The sequence below is a fragment of the Octopus bimaculoides genome, chromosome 9 (genome assembly GCF_046866305.1).
Source record: "Octopus bimaculoides isolate indiv1 chromosome 9, ASM4686630v1, whole genome shotgun sequence".
NCBI classification, from domain to species: Eukaryota; Metazoa; Mollusca; class Cephalopoda; order Octopoda; family Octopodidae; genus Octopus; species Octopus bimaculoides.
Genome location: NC_142936.1, coordinates 82102996 through 82110585, shown reverse-complemented (window position 1 = coordinate 82110585; position 7590 = coordinate 82102996). Strand labels below are relative to the sequence as shown.

The following is a 7590-nucleotide window of genomic DNA, read 5'->3' as shown; positions in this document are numbered from 1 at the left end:
ATGCATGACCAGACTCATGAAAATGCTTTGGGCAGGCAGAAGGTTAATCAAAGAGTCAATAAGACTCAAGTCTTCAATGACTAGAGGTTCAATCAAAAATACTGTTGAACCTTGTGTGACAATATTTTATTTAAATTTAGGGCAACTTGTTGGCAGACTCGTTAGAGTGTCGGATAAAATGCTTCGCGTTTTCTCACTGTCTGCACTGTGTTCAAATCCTGTAGAGGTTAGCTTTCATCTTTTCGGTGGAGGAGGGAGGGAGTAAAAAAAAAAGAAAAAAAAGTACCAATTTAGAGAGGTGTAAGAACGCCGACTTGATTGCATTGCGGTATTTGATCCGGATCTTTTGCGCGCTGTGGCAGACTTAATCCCTCACTCGGATTAACACCACATGGCATCTCGTATGCTTTAAAGCGGAGTCCACTTTGCTGCAGAATTAGACCCCACCCCTTCTACCAGTCTCGCAAGTGTCTAACGGGTCATGGGCACTGCCTTCTCTCTTGACATAAAAAAGTTTACAATGAAGTCAGGTCACTTATCTCTTAATAGCGACGTTTTGTAAATTTTAATTCACTTCCTCTGAGTTTCTCTATAGCGTGCCATTATAATTTTACCTAAAGCCTTTACATTGTGAGTTCGATTCTCGTCAGAGTAGATAAAATAAAGTACCAGTCAAGTACAGGACTCGATAATATTAACCCCAGTACTTGGCTACTCTCAAAACTGCTGCCATGGTGCGCAAATTAGAAACAATTAATTTAAATAAAACTTGATATTTACTTGCCAGCCGACGTTTCTGAGATGTTTAGATTGTTAACCATAGAAGACGACATGGTTAATTTATGTATGCTAACACCCAAATACATATTAGCAATGTTACTTAAGAAACAGATGCAGAAAACTTTAAATATTTTCTCATGGTACATCACCTTAGTATAATGTAAATTGCTTTTGTGGTCTGGCGTTGAAGATGTGATTATATTAATTTAAACTTATTTATGCAAGCAGGTTTTACTCAACGACATATGATTACAAGAAACTACACACAATAAAGTATTTCTTACCTGCTTAAAAACCCCGATTTGATTTAACGAGAGGTGATTAATATTAACGCTGTTAATAGATACACTGCGATTCGTTCAAAAGATCTTAATATGAACGAAAAATTATATTGTATGACGATTTTAATGCATCGAAATAGAAAGTTGAACGGCAGGTCTTGTTGTTAATTAGCATCCGACAAAAGTGAAGTCAACCCATTCACTGTTGGCATTCACTTAAAGCAAAATAATTGGTTTAAATATAAAGTTCATTGATCAACCTTAAACACCCAGCCACTCGTGAAAATTGGAAGAAGTACAAAAATACACGAATAAAGCATTTAACGCAGACCCCCCAAAATGCGAAACCCTTAGCATACGCTCTTCGTGCTGCTGGGTTAATTCTAGCACTGTGTGTGATAAAAGTTAAGACACTAAAACGAATGATCATAAAAATCTATCCCCTTTACAACATGCCCCAGCTTGAAACTATGCAATTGGAGTGAAAGGGAACCGACAGGTATGGCTGCGAATGAAATTTCAGAACCCCACTCAACGCGCAAACCAAGTTAGGTTGGAAAATGATATTTAATTAGTGATAAAAAAACCCCAAAAAACTTCTCAATAGAAAGCAGTAATTACCAGAAATGTTTTTGTTTTTTTTTCACTTTTAGGCAAGTTCGAATTTTTATGTAACTTTAATTATTTATTATCCATTATTCACTCGACGAAAGGGACGGTATGGAATGATGTAATAAAAATGTGTTGTGTGTATTAATGTTATCATTGTGTAGACAGTAAATCAGACAGTAGTAAAATTAATATAAAGGTCAAATTAACGACTTTTTAGGCCTGGTAGAATCTTACAATATTATAAACTTAACGGTATATATTTCATTTATACACCGCCGGATGGAAGGACGGACGGACGGAGTGAGTGTGGAAACATGGAATTTGGGAATATTTTGTATTAAGAACAACGAAACACCAAATTAGATAACAGAAAAGAAAGCAGTCAGCTTAACGTTTGCCAACGCTTTCAATATCCCTTTCTCCGTGGTCCAAGCTATTCGTATAATAATTCGATTTCTTTCTCTCAAACAGATTTGGATCGAAGGAATTCATTAAAAGAAAAAAAAAGAGAAAAAGTTGGAAATTTTTATAAGGAATTTTTCAAGTGAATACTTGTTGGGGCTTGTATGTTACCTACTTAAAATATTATATAACGAGAGAGAGAGAGAGAGAGAGAGAGAACACTTCGCAGAATCTGTTGCGACATCTTAGGCATTTCATGCAACAAAAAAAAAAAACGATAAATAAATAAATATAGCAAAGCCATTTGTTTTCGTGTTCACTCCATACTTAATGCAACTGGTAGACCCAAACTTCAAGTAAGTTATTAAAATAATTATAAATAAAAGTAAATAACTGGGGTTAATTAACTCTTGCAATTTCGAAACACTAATTCTAGTGTGAACACAATCACAAATAAAAGAAAATAACATTATAACGTAGTAACAGTGTGTATAACCTAATTATACAATACATATACCCACGTGAATTCATTGGTGAGTATAAATATGTGTGAACAAACTGAACTATGGGGGTGATAATGCTGCGATTTATTTTACAGGTCCGGCGACTATATAAAAGACACCTCATTTCATATCATTTTTAGGAAGTCAAAACTTCGTGAATCTTTATTCCGAAAGGGGCAGTAACGAGTAACATCGGAGAAACTATTTGTGGAACTTGAGTTTCAAATGAATTACATACCACACTAGTTCTAGTACCGAGTACTCCCTTTCTTCGGCAGTATACACCAGGTATACATACACACACCTTGGTGTGTGTGTGTGTGTGTGTGTGTGTGTATATATAAATTTATGACAAAGAACGTCTAGTTAGCTAGCTGTGTGGTAAGAACCTTGCTTCCCAACCAAATGGTTCCGGGTTCAGTCCCACTGCGTGGCACCTTGAGTAAATGTCTTCTACTATAGATTCGGACCGACCAATGCCTTGTCAGTGGATTTGGTAGGCGGAAACTGAAGGAAGCCCGTCGTATATATATATATATATATATATATATATATATATATATATATATATATATATGTGTGTGTGTGTCCCTCCAACATCGCTTGACAACCGATGCTGGTATGTTTACGTCCCCGTAATTTAGCGGTTCGCGGACGAAGGCTTACAAAGAATAAGTCCTGGGGGCAATTTGTAAGACTAAAGGCGGTGCTCCAGCATGGCCGAAGTCAAATGACTGGAACAAGTAAAAGAGAATAAAGCAAAAACCAACAAGAAAAAAAGTCCTGAAACTTTAAAACTTATCACTAAAAGTTACAATACTGTATTGACAACAGGATCGATTATAATTATTATCAGAAATAAATAACAATTACAATTTCTAACATGAACGTTTTCATCTTCGCCATCATTAAAAAAATTATAACGTGCGGTATTTACAGGTCTAGATTAAGACTTTTTACATCTACGGGTTACAAGAACCGTGAGATCTCCAAGAGATGTATTTCGATAACTTTTCACTTTAACCTCTCTAGAGGACTCCACCTGACGTGGGCCTAGGGGCCAACATCAGGTGGAGTCCCTAAAACCTATGCCTTAAACCAACACTACATACATGTACACGAACAGGCAAAAAGAACTTCTACATGGTCATTCGTCCTGCTAAAGCTAACAGCCAAATATTTTTCAAATCACACCCCCACTTTCTTAAAAAGGGAAAATTGAAAATCTGATCTCGACAATGTCTCTGATTCTAAGTCTGGTCGATTAGGATTGAGATGGGGTTAACAACAAATATATATATATATACATATATATATAGTTTTAGGGAAAATAACCAATTTTCAAGAACTCATCGATGAAAATCCACTATAAAGTATATTATATATATATATATATATACAACCTAATCGTGTTTGTCTACATCTCTCTCTCTATATATAAATACATATATACAAAAACTAATTATATTTAGAGGATAAACACATATATACAATCATAGATATTTATTTTATATACCGACAAGTATATTTACTTTTACATAGAATTTTAAAAATTCGGAAAACTAAGGGGAGAACGTTTTTCTTTTTTTTTTTTTAACTCGACAGCTAGAAAGGAGTAACCACAAATAAAATCATGGTAAAATAATTAACGACTTTGATTCTCTCAATGAATCATCGTTTGAGTTTGATAAACTACTTTGGAACAGATTTTAATGTGTGGGTTGTTTCTGGTCAAATGAACATAAAAAAAAAAAGTTCGTTTATGGTAATAAAGGAGAAGAGCAGATAAAGTTAGATTCAAAGAAACCCAAATACATGGCAATATGTATATAAACGTTTTGATTATATACAAACGGAGAAGGGATGAAGCATTCAATACGCGTTTGTTTATTCGTTCGAAAATAAAACTGAGTCGTAGCTCTCTAGCTACAACTCAGTTTTTTTTTTTTTTTTTGTTATGAGGGATACTTGTGATGACAAACAAAAAATATAAACTTTTTGGTGGTTTGATGGCTAAATGATAGCACATACCAAGAAATTCTCAGTCGCAATGAACTGAATGAATCATCAGCTTTCAAGAAATAAATATACTTTCGTCTGTTAAACGAAAAAACGTGTGCGTGCGTAGTACACACAGATATATGATATATATAGATACAGGGAGAATGTTTAAAAAATATATATTAAGAAAGTTTGAGGAATAGTGTTAATGTACATTAAAGAAATTTGATGTTTCAAATTGCATCAAATTTTTATAACATCGTATATAATGGATAGAAAGATAGGTAAATCACACCAATGATGTGCATATCCGTACACTGACGCATTAATATAATATGTATTTCATATAAACGAAGTTTGTATGTGTGTATATATATATATATATATATATAATTTTAGGGAAAAGAACCAAGGTTCATGAACTCATTGATGAAAATCCACTGTCACATATAGAAAAATTAATAATTAATTTTGGATTTTGTCCCTAATATTATATATACATATATATATATATATATATATATATATATATATATATATATATATATATAGTGGATTTTCATCGATGAGTTCATGAAACTTGGTTCTTTTCCCTAAAACTATATATTTATATATATTTTAATCTGTAAAGCTCAATTTAATTTTAATTTTTTATAAATTGATTTTAATTGAGTTTTTACCTGTAATTTTTAATTTTGTCCCTATATATATATATATATATATATATATATATATATTAGAGATCTGTTTACATACATAGAAACACTGATCTCTAGATATTTGTTTTTAATATTCCCAATTACAAATAACATTAAAATACATTTCTTTGATATAAAGAAGAAGAAAAAAAAATCAATAATAAACTTTTTCTATCTACCGGACCTGCTGTGCTTTGCCAACGTGAATTTTAAATCAGCAGACTGCGAGGAGAATTAATCCATGTCAATTTGTCGAACATGTTTTAATTGATGCCGCTTGCTCGACGATCACCAACCAGCATCAGCCATGCTTAGGAGTTATGTACAACCGGAAGTGCTGCTCATCATCGACCGCTGAGCATTCATTCAGCAGAGAATATATATAACAGTTGAAATATAACTATTTATTTATGTAATTATCTTTACTATTTATTTACGTAATTATGTTATTATTTGTTCTTTTATGCGTTCTTCCACATCTACTATTCCCTCCCACCACCAAAAAGAAAGTATTATTTTACTTACTCTCGAAAGTTTATGAAATTCTTACAGCACAAGAATTTTTTCGTGAACACAAATTTTCCTTAAAAGATCGAAAATTGTTTAATCTCTAAACAAAAAAGTCTTCGTCTACCCTCTTAATTCTTCATTCCGCTTACGGTAGCAAATAGAAAAAAAAGCATTCAAAGGGGGAACAACCAACAAAAATGCGGTTTAGTGAGAAAGCTAACTTAATAAATGATAAAGTATTTAATTCTACATTTCCTGTAATAATGAGATTTCTTTCAGTCTAAAATTCGTATTTAAATATCCACACTTTCATACACATGTGTTGGTGATGAAATGTTTTTTTAAATAAAACAAATAACAGAATCTTGATATAAATGTTATAAAAATGAAGAGGAAAAGATGCTGTAAAGCTTCCAGTAAAGCCAGTCGAAGTTGTTTCCCTTTATTAGTTTTCTATTTTAAGTTTTTGTCATCCTCTGGAGTGGAAGCGCAATGGCCCAGTGGTTAGGGCAGCGGACTCGCGGTCATAGGATCGCGGTTTCGATTCCCAGACCGGGCGTTGTGAGTGTTTATTGAGCGAAAACACCTAAAGTTCCACGAGGCTCCGGCAGGGGATGGTGGCGAACCCTGCTGTAATCTTTCACCACAACTTTCCCTCACTCTTACTTTCTGTTGTGCTTCTAATTCAAAGGGTCAGCCTTGTCACACCGTGTCACGCTGAATATCCCCGAGAACGACGTTAAGGGTACACGTGTCTGTGGAGTGCTCAGCCACTTGCACGTTAATTTCACGAGCAGGTTGTTCCGTTGATCGGATCAACTGGAACCCTCGTCGTCGTAAGCGACAGAGTGCCAACAACAACATCCTCTGGAAAAGGAAGGATAAATGCTAAAATTTCCTAGTTTAGTCGAAGCAGTCATAGGTAAACAGCAAGAATTTATGAATGGCACGCTTAACGAATAATTACCTTGAATTCTTTTTTTAATAATGCTGATGATGAGTCATGTTTCATGCTACCCGCTTCTCGAAAAAAGTTGGTTTAAAGTTGTTATAGAACAAGTTGCATATCTTGTTATAAGTAAATTTGTGACATAGAATTATATGGCCTTAACTTTAGGCCCTCAACACCTTGATGAAATTGAGCCTTCTCGCCTGATCACAACCGATTTCGGATCTTTTTGGTTTGCGGGCAACACTTGTTTTCTTAACGAAACACTTTAAAACTTGGGATACTGGTAGAATGTGTCGTATAAAACATCTTTTTCTCTTAGCCTTCTTTACAAAAATTACTTCTTAATAAGTTATTTCATGTTAAAGTTGTCGATTTCTTACAGAAAGAAGGAGACAGACTGACTGGAAGAAAGAGAATAATCGACTCCAGTTCAGGGCTGGTTCTTTAGTTATCTCCGCGAAAGGATAAAAGGCTAAGTTGACTTCGGCTGTATTTGAACTTAGATGACAGAAAGTCGGAACCATTATTGTAAAGTATGTCTATTCGATGCTCTAACAAGCTTACTTATTTGTCACCTTATGACCAATGGCCCAGGAACAAAATTTACTTAGCGGATGCAAAGCCATGTCGAAATGTTTTTAATGAAAAGTGTGGATTTTTTCAATGTTAACATAAAAACAAATGCAGGCATAATAATAATTTTTATTTTTATGAGGGTCGGCTGAAATGTTCATAGGCTCAGCAAGACACTCGCATGGAATATGACCAAATGAAGTTAATTTGGGGATCTTTTACGGTACGAGTCCAAAATATCGGCCTTCTCCGTAAAAAGTGTCTTCGACGATCTTTAC

General features: G+C 34.1%; 1 protein-coding gene and 1 long non-coding RNA gene across 5 annotated transcripts in view; one reads left to right on the top strand and one right to left on the bottom strand.

Moving 5' to 3' along the window:
• LOC149134229 (uncharacterized) overlaps positions 1-2279 on the top strand; it is a 3755-nt gene extending 1476 nt beyond the window's left edge. The window contains exon 2 of the long non-coding RNA XR_016243220.1: positions 2145-2279. This is a non-coding gene — a long non-coding RNA (uncharacterized LOC149134229). The remainder of the gene's footprint in view (positions 1-2144) is intronic.
• The window catches only part of LOC106867263 (uncharacterized), a 113500-nt gene extending 107675 nt beyond the window's left edge, over positions 1-5825 (bottom strand). For 2 of the 4 annotated variants that reach the window (XM_089357879.1, XM_089357882.1), the window contains exon 1: positions 5462-5638. The gene's annotated coding sequence lies outside the window, so the exon portion shown is untranslated. Of the gene's footprint in view, positions 1-5456; positions 5639-5802 lie in introns of those variants that run through there. The other 2 variants (XM_089357881.1, XM_089357880.1) reach the window with 2 other exon arrangements.
• Between the last annotated feature and the right edge of the window lie 1765 nt (positions 5826-7590).